Raw genomic sequence first — 23,820 nt, forward strand, 5'->3', positions numbered from 1 at the left:
ATGTGTGTGTGTGTGTGTGTGTGTCTGTGTGTCTGTGTGTCTGTGTGTCTGTGTGATTGATCTGTTTCTCTGAGGCAAAAGGAGGAATGAAATTAGGAGTGAGGGTCAAGAAGCAAGTGTGAGAGAAGTGGGCACTGGGCACCAAAGCAGGCCATATATTTGTCTAGCTCTTGGCTTTTTGTGTGTGTGTGTGTGTGTGTGTGTGTGTGTGTGTAACAATGAAGAAAACATTAATCATCTCTTCCTTGACTGCATAGGTGCAAGAAATCCCAGGGTAGACATGCCTTCAGGCAGAGGGTTGGAGTTAGTTACCCCGCGTGAGTATTAAAGGAAACGGGAAGGGAAGCTCCTGAGCACCGAATCCCAGGCACAGAGTTCGAGCCCATGCTGGACACCGGTTTGAGATCAGTGCTGGGGACACTTCCGGTGTTTGGGCTCACATGGATACCCCTCCAAGGCTGCCTCACCTGGCGGAGATGTTTTGGGTTTTGGTGTGGTGGGTCTTGTAATTACATTCCCAGAGCAAGAGCACAAGATCCTAGAATCTGTTTGGGACTTGTAAGTGTCTGAGTAGGAAACAGGGATTTGGTAACCTTCTGTGGGCTTGGTGTTGCTGTTCTTGTCACAGCTTGTTTGCAGGCAATGCAGGGACCCAGATTAGGAATCTTCCTCAGTCCTTCAGACATGATTTACCTGATTAACACAATCATGGTGGAGTAGAGTATTTGTCTGAATGAGTGTGTGTATATATGTGTGTGTGTGTGTGTGTGTGTGTGTGTGTGTGTGTATGTGAGAAAAGGAGAGAGAGAGAGAGACAAAGAGACAGACAGAGAAAGACAGACAGACAGAGACAGAGAAATAAGACAGAGAACGAGCTCTTAGGCATGACTAGGGAGCAAGAATGTGTATGAGCAAGTTGACCATACATTTTATACATTTTATCTTGCAGGTCTGAGGATGGTCATGGTATAGAACTGTGACAGAAATATTAGGTGAACAAGCAAGTGTATTAGGATCTCCCTATGCAGCCCAGGCTGGCTGCCCCTGAATCCTCCTACCTCACCCGAGGGCAGTGGATTTAGTTGGAGGGCGCATGGGTGTGACTTCTGCAGCAGGAGGCACACCACTCAAGACGAGATATATGCTTCGTGTATCTTCATAGACACGAAGATGACAGGTAGTACACAAACTGGATCACACAAAATGATGTCTGATAAGCACATATAAAGTAGCTCGGTGTATACTAGGTGCGGTGCATCATGCGTTGCGACTAGTCCAGGTGGGCACCGACTCTATGACGGGCTCTGCTAAGCGCCAGCCACAAATCAAAGCTGAACATGTGTTGGTGCTGCCTCATGCAACTAAGAAGCCAGGATGGGATCTTGGAACTCACACAGCGGTGTAGCCTACACTCCTACTGGGGAAGCAAGGCTCCTATATCAACATCTTTTACCCAAGACTTCTAAAGGTCTCAGGAAATCAGAGAAGAGCTCGGTCTTCCCCAAGTTAAATCTCAGACAACTTTTTTAGTGACTCTCCCAAGGTCATAGGGCTGTGAGGTGGCAGAGCTAAGAAAATCAAACACAGGTCTGATTTCAAACCTCGAGCCATTTCCCTTAACGTGCTCATTGTAAAGTAGCAAAGAGCTGCCTAAAAGGCTCACATACGTGCGTGGGAGGTGGCTTGGAAAAGCTTAAGAGACTGACATATTCTGTAAGACCCAAGGACTTCACACACCTGCTTGAAGCAATGCTGAAGTGGTTCTTTATGCTTGGAGGGGCTGGGGGGTTCCCCTACCCAGCTCAAAATTGTCAAACCTACTGGGAAGAAAAGCTCCCTGGGGGTTTGCCGCATAAAATAAACAGAAATCAATTTTGACTTGTTTTCTAATCATGATAAATGAAGCCAGGTTAAGGGGGGGAAGCTCTCTGAGCATTAGTTGAGGAACATTTTGCCAAGATGCACTGGTCTCTGACAAGCAATTAAGAAGCCCTCTGATTGTGCCTGGCAGTACCACGGCTCAGCACACTCCTGATGAATTCTCATTTTCCTTCTTTCCTTGGGATTTATTTACTCACCTCACCTGCGATGTGTGTGGCTCCTTCACCCTACCCTCCACCCTTCTCTCTCAAGTGTCTGAGCTCGGGTCCTTACAACTGTACCTGGCCATTAATCAGCACTATGGTCATTGCTGCTGCTGAAATCTCTACTGTGCAGAACCTGATCAATCCTCCCTTCTCTTGTCATCCATGGCAGACTTCTCTGTCTAAACCCAGAGTCCCATCCTTCTGATGGTCGCCTAAAAGGCAGGGATGCTGGATCCTGTAGCACACAGCTGTAATGGTAGAACTGGGGAAACTGAGGCAGAAGGAGCATGAATCTAAGGCCAGTGGGGGACACAGGGAGACCGATCCTGCCAAAACAAACCAAGAAAGATGAGAGGAAGGGGAAGGGAAACAGAGAGGGGAGGGAGGGAAGGAAAAAGAGAAGGAAGGGAAAAGGGAAAAAAGAAGAGAGAGGAGAGAAGAGGGGAGAAAAAAGGCCAGAAGATTCTGGCTTTGAGTACTTCCTCAGGAACAGTCTGCTCACTGTGAACTGTCACTAGTAGGCTGGAAGAATCCACCAGTAAAAGGCTGAGGTTTGGACAAAAAACAAAGCAAAGGCAGATGGGATCAACACAATCCCTCTTTGCCTGGAACTGTAGAATCCTTTCTTTTCTCTTCTCTCTCTCTCTCTCTCTCTCTCTCTCTCTCTCTCTCTCTCTCTCTCTCTCTCTCTCTCTCTCTCTCTCTCTCTCTCTCTCTCTCTCTCTCTCTCTCTGAGACAGGATTTCTCTGTATAGCCCTGGCTGTCCTGGAACTCACTCTGTAGACCAGGCTGGCCTCAAACTCAGAAATCCGCCTGCCTCTGCCTCTCAGGTGCTGGGATTAAAGGTGTGCGCCACCACCGCCCGGTGAGTCCTTTCTATAATCTTGGCACTGTCTAAATCTTTCTTAGGCTGTTTCTTATCAATCCTGCGGCAAGCTCCAGAGTAATGAAAGCTTAGCTTTGTAAACATGGAGTCAGACATATGAGTCTCTGTGGCCTGGCTAGCTGGATAACCCACTGGACACAGGCTAGGATAGGCATGTGAACCTACAGTGAACACTCTGACCCAGATCCTCTGTTGGCCTGGGTTTCCACACCTACCCAAGGAAACAGGAGCTTCTAAGAGCCGAGGCCTGGACTATATCCCTGCACAGCCTGCCTTCCCTGGGGTGGAAATCAGGTAGTGGGAGACCGTCCACTCAGGAGCAGCATTTCGTGGTCTCAGCATTTCTCCCTCCTGGTTCCTTCCTCATTTTGATCTTCAAAGCTAATTGAAAGATACTTCTGCCCTGGGAACATTCAGGTGGTCATGTGTTTTCTCTCTCTTTACTGGTAGAGCAGACAGAGAAAGGGGGAAGAAGTTTTATGTGTATCACATGTATAGGAGTTTTAGAATAAGAAGTCTGAATGATCCTTAGAATGGAGTGTTGAGGGTGACAATTGGTTTTCATTGTCAGCTTGACATAGCCTAGTGAAGAGAGTCTCAATAAGGGGCTGTTTAGATATGCTTAGTCTACGGGTGGGCGTGTCTACAGGGAATGGTCTATGGTTCACTGAAATGGAAAGGCTCCATCCACTGTGGGTAGCACCCACCCTTCTTTTGGTTGTGTCCTGGAATATACAGGAGCAGAGAGAGAAGGTGAGTTCTCTCTGCTCCTAACTGTGGGTGTGATGTAGCTATTTCAAGTTGCTGATTCCTTGATTTCCCCACAATGATTGACAAGAACCTCAAATTGTGAGCTAAAATAAACTCCTTTTTCCCTGGGTTGCTTTTGCTAGGGCATTTTATCACAGCAAGAGAAATGATACTAGGAGAGCAATTTAAACTTGTTTCATAAACACAAACACAGACGTGTGAAGAGGTGATGTTAAATTTTGGAGTCCTCATAACTAGGAGTAACTCCCAAGCATAGAATCCATCCATTGCCTATCCCTCCTCTCTTCCTTTCTCTCTCACTCTTTCCCTCTCTCTCACTCTTTCTCTCTCCCTCACTCTCTCTCACTCTTTCTCTCTCTTTCTCTCTCCCTCCTTCCTTCCCTCCCTCCTTCCCCCTCTCTCCCTCGCTAGATGCTACCTGCCTAACTATATGTGTGTGTTATCAAATTCTGAGATTTTCTTCCAAATTTCAGTTTTAACTTCTATCAATTTATCATGTATTTTATATTTTATCTATTGATTATTGATTACTAATCTATCCTTCATTTATATACCTATGGTCTATCTTTTGTCTATCTTCTGTCTATAGTTTTCATTATTCTCCTCTCCCCCAACACAACACTCTCTTCTCCTGGAAGTTATGGAATACTATGGTTTCCGTCCAAACTTGATTTTTCTATTAAAATTATAACCTTCCACTAAAATATTTAAGCACAGAAATTAACTTGTGTTAATTATGATATTTTCAAAGGTGACAAGCAATTAGAGTGAGATTTGAAAAAAGAAAAAACACCTAAATATAACTTGGCATCTTTCATAATAACCGTAAACCTTTGTCAATCATAATGTTATCTAACCCCAATACATGAAAGGCTTAAACAGAATGTAAATGGATTTTTAAAATGCTGGTACTTCCAGGCATCCAAAGCCATTACAAGTGGCTTTATGTTTAGTCTCTAATACTTTCTTCAAAGAGATGTTTAAAAAAAACAGCTTTCTATTTTCATCAGGAAATGTCGAACCTTTGAGTGCTACCATTAATGCTTACCCCATGAATCTCCAGTCCCATTGCTCTGTGTCATGCCCGTGTTCTATGCCATGCATTGTGGAAAAGCAGGGCATGATATTCATGGGAAGAGGCAGATGTTGCACAGGTGAGTGATCACAGTCCTGTGTAGTCACAGATTCACCAACAGACACAGTGGTCTTTGCCCTGTGTCTCTGGTTCTCAAGTCTCCTTTCGGATCAAGGCACAATGCAGCAGGGTGCATATTTAGCTGGGAGTCAGTGTTGACCAGAAATGCTCAGACCAGCTGGGCAACTTATCTTGCAGGTCACCATTCCATCTGCACTGTAATTTCCCATGAGGACAGAGCAGCCTTTGCACTTGGTGAACTTGGCTCCATCCACAGCTCCAGCATTCTATAGGCTCTGACTCTAATTACTAACTACATTTTGACTCTTGCCTAGGAAATTCTTCTGAGTCCCTGAAACTCATGCCAACAAATCTCCAGGGGAGCTGGGAGCCTCTGCAGTTTCTATAAATAGCCAGTAGATGGCAGGACTCATGGATGGAGGATTTGAACACACTCTGACACAGCTTCATCCGTGGGGCAGCTAGCACTATGTTCAACTCCATGTACCATAAGAATCAGGTGTAGAGGCATACTCCTGCTGTCTCAGCACTTAGAAAGTAGAGGCAGGAGCATTAGGAGTTCATAATTATCCTTGGCTGTATGATGTGGTCAAGAAAGGCCTGAGAGAAGAACAACCCACAAACCACAAGAAACTCAAGAAGAAGGAAGACCAAAATGTGGACATTTCATTCCTTCCTAAAAGGAGGAACAAAATACCCACGGAAGGAGTTGCAGAGACTAAATATGGACCAGAGACTGAAGGAAGGACAAGCCAGCCTAATATAACTATCTCCTGAGAGGCTCTGACAGTACCTGACTAACACAGATGTAGAGGCTCACAGCCATCCATTGAACTGAGTACAGGATCCCCAATGAAGGAGTTAGAGAAAGGACCAAAGGAGCTGAAGGGTTTGCAACCCCTTAGGACGAACAACAATATGAACTAACTAGTACCCTCAGAGCTCCCAGGGACTTAACCACCAACCAAGGACTATACATGGTGGTACTGATTGTTTTGGCAGCATGTGTATAGTAGAGTATTGCAAAGTCGGTCATCAATGGGAGGAGATGCCCTTGGCCTTGTGAAGGTTCTGTGCCCCAGTGTAGGGGAATGCCAGGGCCAATAAGTGGGAGAGGGTGGGGTGTCAGGCATGGGGAGGGGGGGAGGCAACAGGGGTTTGTTCTTGTTGTTTTTGTTTGTTTGTTTGTTTGTTTGTTGGAGGGGAAACTGGGAAAGGAGAAATCGTATGACATGCAAATAAAGAAAATATCTAATAAAAAGAAAACAGAAAAACAAACACCCCACCTATACCTAGCATTAGGTTTTTAGCTTTTGGTGTCTAGTATGGACATTTCACATCATTATAGGGTTACTCCATTTTAACTTTTTTATGCACATGATGCATATGTATATAGATACACATGCATGTTTATATTTGTATATAATATATATGTGTGTGTATGGGATTTCTTTGTCAAAAATCTTATGGATATAGGCTCATGCAGTCCAACAACTCTAAGCAAGATGAGAAAAAGAGGAGTTCCTAAATGGGAGAAAGAAAACAATAAAAGAGATGAAGAAGAGAGAGAGAGAGTCAGACAGTCAGACAGACACAGGCAAAGAGAGACATAGAAAGGCAGACCAGACACAGAAGACAGACAGACAGACAGACAGAGACAGAGAATGGAGTTTCTCATCTAACACTCTGCCTCCAGCATTGTGTTCTACACCTTAATCTACCAATGTTTTCCTTTTTCCTAACAAAATTAAAGTCAATGTCTCTGTCTTTAAAAAAAGAAAAAAGAAAAAAAGAAAGGCCTGAGATACATAAAACCCTATCTCAAAACCATTTCCCCCACTATTCCCTCTGTGTGTGTGTGTGTGTGTGTGTGTGTGTGAGTGTGTGTGTGTGTGTGTGTGTGTGTGAGAGAGAGAGAGAGAGAGAGAGAGAGAGAGAGAGGGAGAGAGAGAGAGACATGATGTCCTACCACAAACATATCAGCAAATCCATGTTCACTGTTGCTCTGTTCATAGTAAGCAAGGGAATGGAACCAGACTAGATGGCCAATGACAAATGAATGGCTAATAAAAATGTGAAATGAAATATATAAATAAATAGATTAGATAGAGAGAGAGAAAGAAAGAAAAACATATATACAATAGAATTTTATTTAGCTGTAAAAAATGAAATTATGACATTTTTGGGAAAATAGATGGCTCAGGAAAGCATTAATAATAACCCAGGTGCCCCAGACTCTCAAAGATAGCTGTCACATGTCCTTGTATGTCAACCCTACCTTCTTATGATGTATTTTTATCGATGTTCTCTTGAATGTGCCTGCTTGCCTCTCTTCTGGTACTGTTACTCTATCTCAGTTTGGAGAAGCTAGACTATGCATACTTAATAACCACGATGGTTGCCTAGTGTTCTGTGGATTGTTTTTCTTAGAACTGAAGTTGAGTCAACAAGTCGTAAAGGAACAGTGTCATTCATATGCAGGTGATGGTTTGAAAGAAGATGGGGCACTCTGCAATGGCTCCCTGTGTTTGTACCCCTCATCTTGTTCTCCGATAGATTTCTGGGAGAATGTTCCCGAAGTTCCTGAAGCACTCATTTAACCACATCTATCTATTGTATTGACCAAGAACCAATATTTTTGACAGGGAGGAGTCTTTGGTCAAAATCTCATGAGGACTGAGCCTACCTCATCCTTATCTGTCACATGTCTTCACTGACATCCCATCCCAGTGATTGAGTATATTTTAATTTGGAAAAACAAAAAGTAAACCTTTTATGCTTGCAGTGTTACCCCCCTCCACTCCTCCTCCATTCCTCCACTCCCATTCTATAAAGAAAGGTTCAAGGTGAGGTTCAAACCATGTTGTCTCATGCTGAAGAACTCCCAACGCAGCTACTATTGAGTAAAGTGTGTGGGAAAGGAGTCATTTAGAGCAGTCTGCTCATAGTGATTTCTGCCATGGTCACCACTGAGTGAGACTTCTTGTAAACAAATGCTCTCTCTCTGGCATACTGTTCACCACATTTGAGTTTTTCTTCCACATGGTAAAGATGGTGTGCCTTTGAAAACAAACCATGATCTGCATTCTCCAAGCTGTTCTTATTTAACTTTGATTCCTCCATGCATCTTTGGAGGATATGAACTGCTTTCATTTCTCAGAGCAGGTCTTAGGGTCACAGGAAATTGAGTACTGTGGAGTACCCATGTCTCTCTCTCCCCTTTGCATGACTCATCCTGCTGTTAACATCATTCATTAACACGATGCTTCTCTTACAGTTGATGAGCCGGTATGTATGTGCAACTATTAACTAAACTCGACAGCTCATGGGAAGGCCCACACTGTGTATGACAGTGCTGTGTGATTTGACAAATGCACACTTTGTGTAATGGTTCATCTTGGTCGCCATCTTGATCTCCATCTTAGAATCACCATAGAAACATCTCTGGGCATTTTTGTGAGAGAGTTTATAGACTGAATTAACTGAGGTGGGAAGACTCCTTCTAAATGTGTGTTCTCTGCTCCATGGGCAAAAGGAAGAGAGCTGGACTCCAGGCTTCATTTCTGTTTCCTGATGGAGGATCCAATATGATCAACCACCTCACACTCCTGATACTGTGCCTTTCCACCATGATGGTGATAGACTGTCCCCTCAAACTGTGCACCAGACACCTCCTTCCTTCCCTAATTTTCTTATCAGGATTTGACCACAGCAATGAGGAAAATAAGTGATACTCCATGTATGCAGTTACATCATCAGACTCCATTGCATTGCCCTAAATAGTTTCACCCTGAGTTCCTGTCTCCTCACTCCTAGCAACTAGTAATCTACACATCATCTCCATCATTTTTCTTTTCCATGTGTCCATGCACTTAGATTCTTCTAACATATGCTTGTGCTGGGTAGATTTTTGTCAGCTTGACATCAACTGGAGTCACCTGGGAGGAAATCACCATATACTTAGGAATTGCCTCCATCAGATTGGTCGATGGGTGCATCTGTGGGGCTTTTTCTTGATTACTGATTGATGGGGGAGCCCAACCCACTGTGATTGGTGCCAGCTCTGGGCAGGTGGTTCCTGGGCCATTTAAGGAGGCAAATTGAACAGGTCATGAAAAGAAAGCCAGTAAGCAATGTTCCTCCCAGGCCTCGGACTCCAGGTTTCTGCTTTGAGTCCCTGACCTGACTCTCCTCACTGATAGATTGTGGCCTGTAAAGCAAATAAGTCCTTTTCTCCTCGAGTTGATTATGGTCAGTATTTTATCCCAGCAATGGTAAGCAAACCAGGACCCTGCTCTATCCAGACTTCCTTCTTTCCACAAGCAGTGTGTGTTCTGGGTCCCGTCTTGGTTATTCATGCTTCCTTTAAATGAAAAGAAGAAAAAAAAAACCCATCCTATGCCAACATTGCTGATTTCTATGGCAAAAGTCAATCCACCTGTGTGTGGAAGAAGAAAAGGGAGTCAACAGGACCTTTGCTGCTGTGGTTCATGCTGCAGATGTTATGCCCTCAGCATGCAATAGGAGCATATCTGTTAGGATTTCAGAAGTACCCACAGTTTTGATGTCCCTTGGTAAGTGTTCCCGAGGGTAAGCACAATCTCTATCTATACCCCATCCGATGACAGAAAAGCTTGTGATATGGGTGTCTTCACAATAAGATGGCTGCTATTGTGTATATGTGTGTTTTTTAAAATGTGCATTCTATAATTTTTAAGTCATTCAGCTCACTTCTAATGGTTGTTCTTACATACATTATGTAAAGAGATGGTCACCTCTTCCCAGGCTTTGCCATTATACATGTGGTAATGCTACTAACTCTTCTTGCTTTCTGTTGCCGTGATAAAACCCTGATCAAAACCATCTTAGGCAGGAGGGGGCTTTTTTTGGCTTAAATTTCTATATTGGGGTCCACCAGGAAGGGAAATCAGAGCAGAGACCAAAGACAAGAATCAGGAATTCAAGGGAGAGAGTGAAGTAGTGGCTGTGAGGGAGCGCTGCTTACAGGCTTGCTCCCCTTTGCTTGCTCAGCCTGCTTCATAATATATCCCCTGGCCACTCGGCCAGAAGGGCACCATCCCCAGTGGAATGGCCCCCTACATCAATTAGTAATCAAGAAAATATGCCGTATGCACATATGAGGGAGGCAATTCTTCAGTTCAGGTTTCCTCTTTCCATGTGACTCTAGTTTGCATCAAATTGACAAATGCTAACCAGCACACTAACAGTAAACCAATAATGGAGTTCTTCCTTCCCCTGACTACAGGGGACTATCTTCTTGATGCTAGTAGGTCCAAGCTTCAGGACTGACTTCGGACGTGTATAGGCAAGTAGCACATGCCATTTCTAAACCCCAGCTGGAATATGGGGTTCAGTTCTCCAGCCCTCTCTTCCCATCTGAAAGGGTGCTGACATCCCTGTCATCTTGTCCCCTCAGTGTTTGTGAGAGTCACAACTCTGGTGATAACATTCTTGGGGCATAAAGCATAGGCAAGGATTGAACCTTTCTGAGATAAAGAGATGGCTTAGTCAGTAAAGCCCTTGCCACATTTAGAGCATGAGGACCTGAGTTGAGACCATCAACACCCACATAAAAAAAGCCAAGCCAGGGTACACAGCTGTAATTCTAGTTCTGGGAAGGCAGATCTAGGGATCTCCAGAGCTTTCTGGTCAGCTGGCTTTTGGCTGAATAAGTAAGTTCCAAGTACAGTTAAAGGTCTTGTCTAAACGAATAAGACTGAGAACAACTAAGGAAGACACTGACTTGTGACATCCACACGGCTCATTCAGAGTAAGATGTATACAGTGCACACACAACCACACACGTGTACATGCATGCACAGGCACTGCATGCACACTTGTGTGTGCGTACAGACACACAAGCACACAGATACAGAAAGAGAGGGGGGTTCGGCAAGAAGCAAGAAGCAAGAAACATGGTTGGCTGAGGATGCTACTGTCATTACATAACCTGATCTAATACAGCTCAGACCCAGAGCCATGAGCAACTTCATGTACGATTTTGTCTGCACTCGTGACTGTTTCTACAGTAATGGTGTGTAGCACAACGTCAAGACATGATGTAGCTTTTAAAGCCTTTCCCAGCCCCCACCTTTGTCCTCTGCATCTCTTGACTTAGACGCTCTATTATTTATTCATGGCTTATTAGGTAAATATCTTCCCCAGACGAGCCTAGGTCTCCCTGGAGTCTGCCAGTTCTTCTGCATAAGCCTCCGGTGTTAGCGATTGTTTCATTAAACTCCAATCTAAAGGATAATCCCTGCTGGAAAATTCATTCTGTCTTATGAAAGTCTCCAGGGCTCCGAATCTCAAACCACTAACCAGTTTGCCCTGTTGTTTAGTGGTGCTTATATGGAGGTCACGTGACATACATCAGCCCTACTCTCTGTGCATGTCCAGCATGATTCACTCTGTGAGAAAGGATTACCTTTTGGGTTGAGAGATCCAAAATCAGAGAATGCAATTTTGAAAAGCCCACTATCTCTTAAGGAACAAGAGTGCCCATTCCTATCCAGAAGGCCTAGGATGCTGCAAGATTCAGCGCTAATGAGCTTTCCTGCTCTGACCTTCATCATGTGAGGTAGTGAGTAGGGTAAGGGGTTTGTTCAAGTAGGCAATGCCCTACTCTGGAAGTTAGGAGCAGGGCAAAAATGCGTAAGTGGATGAGGACTCAGGGCTCATCTCCTACCAATGGCCAGCCTCTAGCTTCTGGCCTGAAGCTCCCTGTATAGTGGGAAGACCCTTTGTGAGTGGGAAGCAGGCAGACAGAGGCAATGCAGAGCTGAGAGCTCTATAACTTAATTCTATAGCTTTGTTGAAGGCTGACATTCTATCCAACTTCCCTTCATTCAGAATCTCACTGGGGTATGGAGCATGATGAGATTTGTGTGGAAAAGCAACTTCTGTCCACAGAGGTAGACAGGAGTACACAGTAAAAACCAGGAGCTGTCAGTCACTCCAGCCCACTAAGACCACTTTATCACCAACTGCCTTTCACCCCACCTCTTTCCTCCAGCTGCCCTTACTTAACAGCATCCATCTGTTTGAGAGCACAGTGGCCCCCAGGGTGGCTCTGCATGGGCTGACTCTTGAATTGGTTGCAGTGTGATCCTGAAGGTGCTCTTTTTGACACCATCTCCATCTGTAAAATGGAAAGAAGCCCAGAGCCTGTTCTGCTTTCCCTGAAAGATGATGTCTAGAAATGAATGAACTAACCTACACAGGTGAGAAGAGTGTCTGAAAAATCAAACTAGCATCACCCAGATCCCCTGAACCAGACTGAGCCCCATAATGTGGACATCTGGGGATGGCAACTTCTTCTAAAGAGCCACTGATCCTCAGATCTATGGCTCAGCTCTTGGCTTAGAATCCTAACTTTTGGTTTTAAATACTCCCAACAACCCCATGATAAACTCACTCTGAGCTGACATTCCCTTGACCTGCCTCATTTCTTAGGTCCTTCCATGGCCGTGAAGCTGTGGACTCTCTGTGCAAATGGACTTCAGCCCTCATAAGCTTATGACTCAGGTTTCAACCCTGTTCTAAGCCGCTCCCCACAGAGCAGTGTCAGAGCCCCAGTTCTTTCTGCCTTGAATCAGAAGATGTCTCTGGTCCTCTCTTGAGTCCCCATCCTGCAATTATTGTTGCCACATGTGGAAGCAGCATCTATCCTTCCCTTCTGTCTCTTCCCTGTGTCCCTCTGAGCCTTATCCAAGCATGGCCTCCTTGTGTCAAGGAGTTTCTTTCTTAGGGTTGTCTCTTTTATTTGTTTAAATGACTATCAGAGCTTGGCGTTACAGAAGCATTCCATCCCAGTTTGCAGAGACTAAATTTGACCCAACTAAATTCCCCTAGCCCATTACAGCCTAAAACATGTATAAGACTCCACAATGAATGCATAAGTGGAGCGCAGACACTTATTAAATTATGCATGAATGAATATAGATAGACCAACTTCTTAAACAGTGGGGTCCTTTGCTGTAGAATAAAATGCTCCTCTTGGTCAAAACGCTTCTTTAAAAGAATAAGCGATTAATAAGAGTGAGCGATGTACAGAAAATAATTTGATTAAAATACTGTTAGCTGAGTTTACTCCACTGACCCTTGGGAAGAGGAAAGCTAGAATTTGTGTATTCACTTATTGAAAATAAGGAGAGTGCTGTCTAAAAGCTGTCTCTCTTCATGTTTGTTGTCTCAACATTATAAAGTCTGTATTTCATCCTTATTCAAACATTCGAGATTGGTAATCTCGCCATCCACACTGAGGAATAAGGCACTCAGAGTAAATATTGATTTAATCTGGAGTTTTAAAATTGTAGGAAATAGATAAAAACAGAACTCCAAATTTTAAAAAGTATTCAATGGAGTCTAAATAGTGTTTTCTGAATTAGAGCCTAACATGCTATTCGAAAGGGCAGAGGGGATACCTACAGAAGAGAGAAATTCCATGTGGAGATGTAAGGAGCTCCAAGAACAGCTGGCTGACCAGAACAGGAATGGGCCATACTCACAGGTGCCACACATTTGGGGTTGAGCTCCTCCCTTTGCCAGATCTGGATTGTTGTCTGGATCTCTGGCCCTACTACAATGGATAAAAGAATGTAGCCATCCAGGCCATGGGTGATGGAGCCTGTTGTGAGTGATGCTCACAGTCTGGCTATTTATGTGGGTCAAAGGGGTCACATGAGGCTGGTTAGGCAAACAGGATTGAAGGCACAGGTACCGAAAAAGCCATGGGTGGGTAAATTAAGGCACAAGTTTCTAGGTGGTGTGAGGAGGTGATGGCCCTTGGGTGTCACAGGCTGGTTTTGTGTCAACTTGACACAAGCTGGAGTTATCACAGAGAAAGGAGCTTCAGTTGAGGAAATGCTGCCATGAGATCCAACTGTGAGGCATTTTCTCAATTAGTGATCAAGGGGGTAGGGCCCCTTGTGGGTGGTACTGAGTAATAAAGTGAAAAACAGAGTTCTGGAGATGTAGAAATAAAGTTTCACAGTAAAATAAGAGAGCCATATTCCAGCTCCTGTAAGCAGCAGCTTCAGACACTGAGAAGCTGTGTTCCAGGGATACCCAAGGATATGTTGCAAAAACAAAAAAAAAGTTTTGATGGTCAGAATGTTGAGACAGAATGACCAGGCCATTCTGACTAAGCTAAGTAAAGTAAAAACAAAAATAACTGGTGGACTCAATGATGTTAAGGTCCACGAAAACAAGATTAGCAATTCTTGGAAGAACCCCAACCCTTCCTGTGGTGAATTTCGAAAAAGACCACAAATTGTCACCCTGACCTTGCTGATAACAATCCCCCCTATCACCTAGTTACTCAGCCCCCTTCCCAGGGACTTTTCAAGGCCAGGTGCAGAGCTAGATAGGGAAGATGGCTGACTAAGCCAAGAACAGCCCCTTGAGCAAGCCAACCACTGCCTGATGAGATCCTTTGTCCTGTGTTCCACCAACCAGAGTAATCCAGCTAGCCTTGTTGCAGAAATCTGCCCTCTGTAAAGTATAAAAGATGTGTGCTTTCTGAGTTTGTGGTTGAACGCCCCCCCCCTTGAGGGTGGGGAACCCCACATACGTGGATCAATAAATCTCATGTTATTGCAATGATCAATTGTCAATCTGTAATCTGTGGGTTGAGCCAAGTTTGCTACAGTACCATCCCTGGGCTGATAGTCTTGGGTTCTATAAGAAAGCAAGCTGAGCAAGCCAGGGGAAGCAAGCCAGTAAGGAATATCCCTCCATGGCCTCTGCATCAGCTCCTGCTTCCTGACCTGCTTGAGTTCCAGTCCTGACTTCCTTTGGTGATGAACAACAGTGAGGAAGTATACACTGAATAAACCCTTTCCTCCCCAACTTGCTTCTTGGTCATGATGTTTGTGCAGGAATAGAAACCCTGACTAAGACAGGTATGTTGAAGGAAGGAATCACTGTCTTAGCTTAGGTCCCTGTTGTGGTTTCAATTTGAAATGTCCATCCTCAAAGATTAACTCTTGGACCACAATACAGTAGTATTATGGTGTGGTACTTCCAGGAATTCCCAAATCGACCAGTTCTTAAGTAGAATATGAATTGGATTCAATCCATCAATGAATTCATGATTTTACTCACTAGTGATTCATAATTTGCCATGGAATGATTATGGGAACTCTCAGAAGAAAGTTGACCACTGCATGTGTCAGTTATTCCTCTTGCTGCTGTTGAAACAAAATGCTTGACTAAAACAAAACAAAATAAAACAAATAAAAAACCTAAAGGAGGATGAATTTTGATTCACAGCTTCTGGGAAGTCCAACATGTAAGAAAGTCATGGCCTCAGGAACAGGAGGCAGCTGGTCATGGGCATCCACAGTCAGGAAGCAGAGAGATGAATGCTGGTCTTCAGCTTACCTTCTCCTTTCTAATCAGTCCAGGACCCCAACCCCTGGAAGGGTGCCACCCACACTTAAGGTGGACCTTCCCACCCTGGATAACCCAATATAGACCATGGTACGCTCTTGAGAATGACTTAATCTATTATTGACCCTTCCTTTAATGCTCGTGTTTTCTGGTCACCATGAGATGAGATCTGCTCCCCCATATCCTCCTACCATGATGCAACACTAGCACTAGCACTCACAGTCTAGAAACAACAGAGTCGTGGGTGGTCATGGATGGAAACCATGAGCTCAAATTCAATCTGTCTTCCTTTTAATTTGACCAGGAATTTGAATGAAGAAAGGTCCGACTAAAAGTCAGATCCAGAGACAGTGGGCCAAAGATGAGCAGGTATTTGTAATCTACACAGGGTGTGGGTAGATAGATGAGAAGGTTGTGGGGGGAAATAAAATGGACTTGCTAGTCAAGCTGGTATCATTGGTGAGGTGGTAAGCAGAGAGGCAGCTGGAGCTTACTCCTTGAATAACTGTTAAGGACCAAGCTCAGAGTCACTCTAGTGTGTGTATGTGTATGTGGGTCACTGTCAGTTCTGGTTCCAAGTCTAGAAAGGCAGACATTAGAGAAGAGAGGCAGAACTTGTGAAGATGGTGTAGGTTGGTCAAGATAAGGAGCTGGGAAAGAGAAGGCCATTGCTTCCTTACTGCAAGGACTGAGTTTCCATTACATTCTAGAGCTGGCTTCTACATAGCAAAGCCATCCTGCAGCAGGCTCCCCTGCGATGATGACCCGCTCATTACTAACAGAGAGAGTGTTCAACACGCAGTGGGCTCCCCAGTGCCCTCCCTATGTAATCTTCATCCTGGCTGTCTGCAGAAAGATGACTTTAGCTTTATAATGCTGTTACCTCCGTTTTCCAGGAGACACGGAGTTGGAGCTTAGAGTTTAGCATGTGGAGGCAGGTAGTCCACTGTGGCCGGTCAGTTATTGTGACATTGGTCTTTCTGTCCTCAGCTCACCTGCCTGCTAGCGTCCTTGCTGTGATTCTTGCTGACGTTGTTTTCCTCCAGAGGAATCTAGTCCTTGACAAGCAGCATTTCCTCAGCCAAGGGAAGTACACCCAAAGGAAGCTGCTGAAGCCATGAGGCTGAATGAGGGTGGGAAGCATCTGTCGCAAGGAGCTTTTCTCCCCGATGAGGGAGGGGTAAGATCTATACTTAGCAGTAGGTGTAGGATAAATATTTAGAAAGTACTTAAGGAATGATACCTTTCTTAGTAAAACGGTACTTGTAGGTTCTCCACCAAGATCCTTGACCTCATTGGTCCTAGTAGCGGCCAACTCCCACCCCTAAAGGCTAAGGGATCCTAGTAAAAGAGGTTGCAGAACCCGCCCCTAAAGGCTAAGGGATCCTAGTAAAAGAGGTTGCAGAAAGATTTTAAGAGTCAAGGAGCAGGAGGCTTCCTGCGAGAACTCATCTTCTAGAAATGTCAGAGAAGCTGCATCAGTGAAGTCTCCTCTTCACCAGATGCCTAAAGAAGACCTGAACAAAGGCTGTACTAATAGACAGGCTGATGTGGGAGGGGGAAATCTCATGCGTCCTTAATTTCCTAGATGAACATAAGATTGCTGAGAATGTGAGCAATAGTCTGCCCCTGGGAAGAGCTCCTGGAGTTGTTACTCTGCACCAAGTGGTCAGCCCTGAAATAACGTACATACAAGTAAAGCTATCTGAACGATCCCTCCAACCAGAAAATGTCACAATATCGATAACAGTATTAAATTGCTAAAGAAAACTGTAGATCAATATACCTAAAGTTATAAAGTGTCCAAAAAAAAAAAAAAAAATAGAAGGTGAGCCATCTGCTGAATCCTGAGTGGTGCTATGCAGACAAGCTTTTTGGCCTGGTTGCTAGTTCAGGGGATGAAACGCCACATGTTGTGTCTGTGGCTCTGAGAGAGGGGAGAAGCAGGGGCTCTCCAGAGTCATCCCTGCCACTCATCTGTCACGCTCTCCAAGTTAGTTTAACTAGGTACCTGTAATATCCTTAACTCTGGTGATGATATCAAGAGGTTACACTGAGCATCAGCCAGTCTTGCTTAAAAATTTTGAGAAATGGACACACACATCCCAGCGTAGCACTTCTCAGGGATAGTGAACAGAAGTATATGTTAAGTTTTTACACGGTGTAATGGTGGAAATTTACACTGTATCCTAATTCACTTAATAGCCTGTTGCTTTTCGGAAATGGGATGATGAAATGTCACCCTGAGACAGCTTAAGCAGCACTCTGACAAGATGCTCTGTGCAAAATGGCCTAATTTGCTGGCGAGAGTGGCGGTGTTGTGTAGGTGCGGATCAAACCCTCTGTTTTCAATTGTCCTTTTTATGGTCAATTAAGATAGTGTTAGGGCACAGACTTAACATCAGAGTGGTGTAATGTGACAGACTGAAGCATGCCCTCCGATTACAGGGAGAATGTCCCTCTGCAGCGGCTTTTCTCGGATGCTTTTACCTGCTTCTGTCTTTGAACTCTCCTCAAAGGGCTGAACCAACATATCGTGGAAATGGTTTTGTAAACCGTAACGAAGGTATCTTTCTTTAACAGCTTCCTGCCCGAAGATGTCAGAGTGCTTTACAAACTTATCAAAGTGATATACACAGGTCGTTTGAGTCTGGGCTGAAATACTGGGGCCTGAGGGAGCAAGAGTCATTGGTGAAAAATCTCCCATGCCAGGCCATGGGCAGGGAGTAAGCGTGTCTGGCATCTAAAACATCTTGTCCCACCAGAGGGCCTTCCTGGTTCTCAGAACGGGCAGCTCAGTCTGCCACATACCTCAAGGTGACACTTCTCAGGGAGTGAAGTTGTCCACCCCAGATATCATGGCTATGTAGCTCCTCATAAAGCTGCCCTCATGCTTGGGAGATGACTTGGTTGGCAAAGACCTTGTCATGAAATGCATGAGGATTCCTTTCTCAACCTGCAGAAGCCATGAAGAAATGACAAGTGTGCATGCTTCAAGTCCCTGCAATATGGAGGTATGGAGTAAGTGGGTAAGCCTTGGAATTCACTGGCCAGTCAGTCTACATACTTGATGAGCTGCATGACAGAAGGAGACCTTGTCTCACAAAGAGCAAGGGGACTTAAAAATAATTGGGGACCAGAGAAATAATCCAGCTTTTAAGAACATGTACAGCTCTTGCAAAGGATTTGAGTTGAGCTTGACTCTCATTGTCCATATAGGGTGGCTGACAACCATCCGCAACTCCAGCTCCAGAGAATGTCTCTTGCCTTGTGTGTGTGTGCTTTTATTCACGTGAACACACACTCACACACACACACACACACACACACACACACACACACACACAAATTAAAAAGTAACAATAAATCTTTGAAAAGCCAGTATGTCTCATTCTGTTTCTTAACAAGGATGTTAGCTCAGGGGAAAACAGGTTCAAGGAAGCTTCTTGAATTTTAGGGAAGATCTGTCCCCTCTTTAAAAAAGACATTCAAAGCATTGTTGAGCAGAAGGCTTTTGACTCTGTTTTAATAATTTAATTCTTTTAATTTTTAAAATTTCAATAATTTTTGTTTTGGCTTTTCAAGACAGGGTTTCTCTGCATAACCTTGACTAGTCTGAAATTCCCTCTGTAGACAAAGCAGTTTTCCTTGAACTCTTAGAGCTCCACCTGCCTCTACCTCCTCAGTACTGGGACTAAAGGCATGTATCACCACTGCTTGTCTAAAAATTCAATATTTTTAAAAGTTTAAAATATTCATAGTTAAAATACCATCTAGAGGCATTTGAACATTGCTAGATGGCATGCCCATTTATCCCATGGAAAATAAATACCAGGGATCTAAAGTTTAGAGCAACAGAGCAAATCTAATTTGTTACCTTCCATAGACAAGGATGGAATTCAATGCACAATAGGGAGTGTAGGTATGAGCTGTCCCACAGGCTTTGCTAAGCCACTGCAGTAAGAGTTTTAGCTATATTCATAATTCATACATTGGAAAGAGTATGTTACATGTCTGATGTTTTATACATATAGATATGGTTATATATACACAGTCTACATCGTGTCTGGCCTGCAGGATGGTGACAGCACTTTTATTAATCTATTGAAAAATTTCATTGCTATTTAATTCTTTTCAGACAGAAGCTAACTGTGTAGGGTATGCTAGCCCAGAACATACCGTGTAGCTCAAAACTGCCTCAGACTTGGAATAGCTTGCCTCGGCTTCCTGAGCACTGGGATTATAGATGTGTACCACCACACCGAGTTTATTATCATATGTCTTAATTTCAGTTTCAAAGTAAGAAATCAAGAGATCTAAAAACTATTCCCCACTAGGAGAAAAAAGTAGAATATCCATAATTTATGCTCCTGCCTGTTTATAGAATGCATTTAAGACGTTCTTAAATAGAATCAAACGGGGCAGCTGGGTTATGTAGGAGTCCTTGACACCTTAACAAAAGTAAACTCTTCCCGAGTCCAGACCCAAGTATACACACATTGTAAAGTGACTGCTGCTAAGCCCAAGAGGAGAGAGAAAGGCATGTGTGTTTGGTTTTTGAATTGACACGACACAAAGGCTTATGGAAAATGTCTATGTGAAAGGAACTGAAACAAACCAAAGGCTCATGGGAAATGGGGTCTAAGCCAAAGGAAAGCTGAACCTGCTTCTGTCCTCAGAGAAAGGAAATGGAGGGACAATGGTCATGGGTGAGAGAAAGGAAGAGGCTATTCTGGCACTAAGCAAGGCGCCAAATGTCCCTCAGTCTGAGGACTGAGGAATGGGAAGAATGACCTTGCTGGTCTTAGTGAGGGACTCTAACAGAAGGCTCTTTGGGGCAGAACCAGGTAGGTGTCTTTGGTAGGAGGAAGAAAAGAGAATCCCAGCTTAAGTATATAGAGACATGAACAGAAACAATTGAACAAAAGCCCGAAAGGAATCTAAAGGGGGAAGCCTAGTTCTGTGACCTTGAAAACCTGTAGCAGTTGAGAAAAGGAAATAGCAGAGAGGAGGAGGAAGGAAATGGGGAGGGAAAGGAAAGAGGAGGGGAGGAGGAGAGAGGAGAGGCAGGGGGAGGGAAGGGGGGGAGGAAGGCTCAGAGAAGCATATTGTGATAAATGTGAATTTCTCTAATAAACTCAGTGGGAAAGAGCATCTAAAATAAACAGGCGCATCCATAAGAGCCATAACCCTCCATGATCATCCAGGGCCCTAAAGTTTCCTGACAATAGCAGATTTCAAATGAGCCAAAGAAAGTGTAGATAGGTTTATGCCCACGATTGCAGGCAGACCAGCGTGCTGTCAGATAGACAGTGCCCTGGTAGAAATGAGAGAGCGAATGCCAGGCTGGGTGGGCTCAGGGCACTTCCATTTCTATGATCAAAGGAAATAATCATCACCCTGTAAAAGGCTTGAACAAATATAAATAGGAGAAAATTGGGGCCTGGGATACCTGAGAAGATGATAAAAGTACACGTTATTATTGATCGAAGCAAATCCCCCTCATAGGAGCCGATGAATTACTTCTCACAGAGATGCCACGAAGCCCCATGCTTAGGATCTAGCAACAGTTTCTGTAATTCCTGAGACACCATGAAGAAGAGAAGTATAAGGAGAAAGAAGATGGACCTGGCTGCCTTTAAAAAAAAAAAAAAAAAAAAAAAACATAGAGAAGGCATTTTCTGGAAGGTGCAGGCCAATGAAGCCAGTCCCCTGCCTCAGCTCATTTCTGAGCACATGCAGCTATTCATCCTAACTTGACCATCTGTTTGTTGTCCAGTCATCTTTGCTCACTCAGCAAATATTGTGTACTAGACTCCAGGAATACACTGGAAAACAAGACAGAGGAGTCCCTGCTTGAATGCAAGGTGGAGTCAAATGTCCAAAGATGCCTTAAGATTCTAAAAGGATAAGGGTGAGACCAGGGCAAATGGGGGATGTGAGGAGATTATCAGGATCCAGATGTTAGTGAAGGTGTCTGGCATCGCTAGGGCTAGAACCCAGTCCAAATGGCTGAAGTCCATAGATGTGTGTATGACATAAGGGTGACAGAGGCTGGGGTTGGGTGTGACTAGATGTTTATGTAATTGTGAGGGAATAGTAATCTTCTAGGTTCTGTTGTTACCTTTCTTCATTATTTTTTGTTTGTTGTATAAGACAAGATCTCTTACTACATAATACAACCTGGCCTGAACTCTCTGTGAAAACTAGGGGCCTTCAGCCTCCCCAAAACTGTACTTACAGCACCCAGCTCTCTCTAGATAGCTATACATGATTTTGCTACCAGTGAACCATTGATCATATAAACCCTGTTGGGAAGTGTTCACATTCTTTGTGGATCGAGGAAGAATTTGTAAAATATTAGTATTTTTGCTTAATATTTTGTAAAAATGTTTTTAATTTAAAATACTCTTTAAAAATCTTGATAAAATTCCTTGAAGAAATTCTATTGGTATAGATTTTATTTTCTGAAAATATTTTGAATTACTGATGTGATGTTACTTGCAATTTTCCTGTTTCTTTGTTGTTTGGGGCTACTGAGAGTTTTGGTCTCCTCTTGAGTCAGTTTGGAATTTCTGTCCTCACAGCAATTCGTCTGAACTGTCTAGTTTGCTAGCATGCAGTCATTAATGATATTCCTGCACAATCCTTCCCATTTCTGTAAAATCAGCAGTAGTGTTCCCTGTTTGCCGTTATTAACTTGATACTCTACGCCCCTCACTGCCATCTTGTTCAGCTCTGTTTGCAGCTATTATCTGATGATCTACGCCCCTCCCTGCCATCTTTGTCAGCCTAGCCAAGATCTGTCAATCTTGTTGATATTGATTGATCTTCGCTATTGCTTTTCTACACCTCACTTTAAATATAGACACTGACAAATTGAGTTATATCAGGCTGAATAACTGTCCCACACAAGTAACTGATAGAAGAAAGAAAGAGCCTAAGAATGGAGTATCTAATGGGCTGCAGGATCAAGGGGTAAATGAGCAGATTCTGTCATACCAGAGGGTAGCACCCACAAGCAAATGCATGTGGCGGTGCCCCATTCCTGGTACATGAGCTCTAAACTTATCAGATTTAGAACCAAACCCTAGCCTTATCCCATGCTAGCTGCAGATGTTTATGTATGATTTATGTGTGCTACAGTAACAGGTAAGCTTCCAACACATAGCAAATTGCTTAGTGCTTAATGCTTGTTCTTGGGAGAACCTCCAATGGAGGAGAGACCTCATGATTTTTGTCCTGCAAGTTTGAGCATCATATCTGTGCACAATCCACGTACCAGACCTTTGGGAGGCTCAAAAATAGCCTTATCCTGTGCCTAAGAGGATAAGCTCTCTGGCAAGCTGCAGATATTCAGGGCTCTGGGTTCCAAACCCAGTTTCTTATACATAGTGAGCAAGTATGCTCTCTACCACTTAGATATATACCTAGCCTTTGTTTGGCCACTTCCCTGGTTCCTGTTTCATTGTGTCTAAAAGGAGAGATGAGACTGTCCATCCCAAAGAGACAGGGCACTCCACTCTTCTCAGTGTCTGGTATAGAGTGTGGATTTGGTGACCATTTGTTACATAGATGAAGGGGGCTTATGGATTCTTGTGTAGTACGTTCAGAACTGTAATTGGACTAATCCTTAGAGGTTGGTACATATGTGTAGTCACTGCTGTTGATGATCAGGAGACTATAAAAAAGAATTAAGCTAGTTCAGGATATTTCCAGCTCAAGTTTTAAGAAGGATTGGTCAACCTCTCTTGAAGTCTGTAGGTAAAGGTGGCCTCTTACGGAGGCTGTAGAGTAGAATCCTTGCTTGCAGCGTAAAGCCACATGATTGTGGAACTTGAGACTGAGTGTGGTGCACTGGTCATCTGGACTCTTGGGTTGAGCCATGTCCTTTGCTAAGACTATGTCCTCAACCCTATGAATGTCTACAGGGCAGCCGTGGCCATTCAGGGAGGAGAGCCTGCTTGGGAGCATTGCTGGTCTCTGGATGCCACTCACTCTCTCCCACCTGCCTTGCTTCCTTCGTTAGTTTGTTTCTCTACAACATACATACACTATCCATATCAATTGCATTTGACGTGGTTGCTTGTTAGTATTGAAGCAAAACACCCCTGGGTCAGAGATGTGTTTCCATAGCCCCTCCACTCTGCAAATGGTCGCATCATAGTGTGGGTCTCCAAGCAGTGTTTCACTACAGAGGACTTGATGCTTGTGTGTGTGTGTGAGTGTGTGTGTGTGTGTGTGTGTGTGTGTGTGTGTGTATGAATGAGCTTCTCAGAGCTTCTAAGTGCTTCATGGGCAAATGAGTCATGAACCTGAGTTTCTTATTATACAATCAAACTTGATGGAGGATATCCAATCCAATAAGATATTTCTAGGGAAAATGATTAGATGCCACATTTTTGTAACAAGACCCTTGTGATAGCTCATCTCCCTTGTCAACTTGCTGTGATTTTAAATCACCATGGAGACAGCCTTCTGTATCTGTGTACGGTTCAGAAAG

General features: G+C 43.9%; 1 protein-coding gene and 1 long non-coding RNA gene across 3 annotated transcripts in view; both read left to right on the forward strand.

The window, feature by feature from the left end:
- The window catches only part of Cdh13 (cadherin 13), a 1,053,312-nt gene that overhangs the window by 266,863 nt on the left and 762,629 nt on the right, over positions 1-23,820 (forward strand). The gene's annotated exons all lie outside the window — the stretch shown is intronic.
- Positions 1-23,820, forward strand: part of LOC116070259 — a 74,873-nt gene that overhangs the window by 23,538 nt on the left and 27,515 nt on the right. The window contains exons 2-4 of one of the 2 annotated variants that reach the window (XR_004110327.1): positions 15,622-15,686; positions 16,308-16,497; positions 17,766-17,951. The exons of the other annotated variant lie outside the window; for it this stretch is intronic. This is a non-coding gene — a long non-coding RNA (uncharacterized LOC116070259). Of the gene's footprint in view, positions 1-15,621; positions 15,687-16,307; positions 16,498-17,765; positions 17,952-23,820 lie in introns of those variants that run through there. 2 annotated transcript variants of the gene reach the window in all.

This window comes from Mastomys coucha, unplaced genomic scaffold (assembly GCF_008632895.1).
Source record: "Mastomys coucha isolate ucsf_1 unplaced genomic scaffold, UCSF_Mcou_1 pScaffold22, whole genome shotgun sequence".
NCBI classification, from domain to species: domain Eukaryota; kingdom Metazoa; phylum Chordata; class Mammalia; order Rodentia; family Muridae; genus Mastomys; species Mastomys coucha.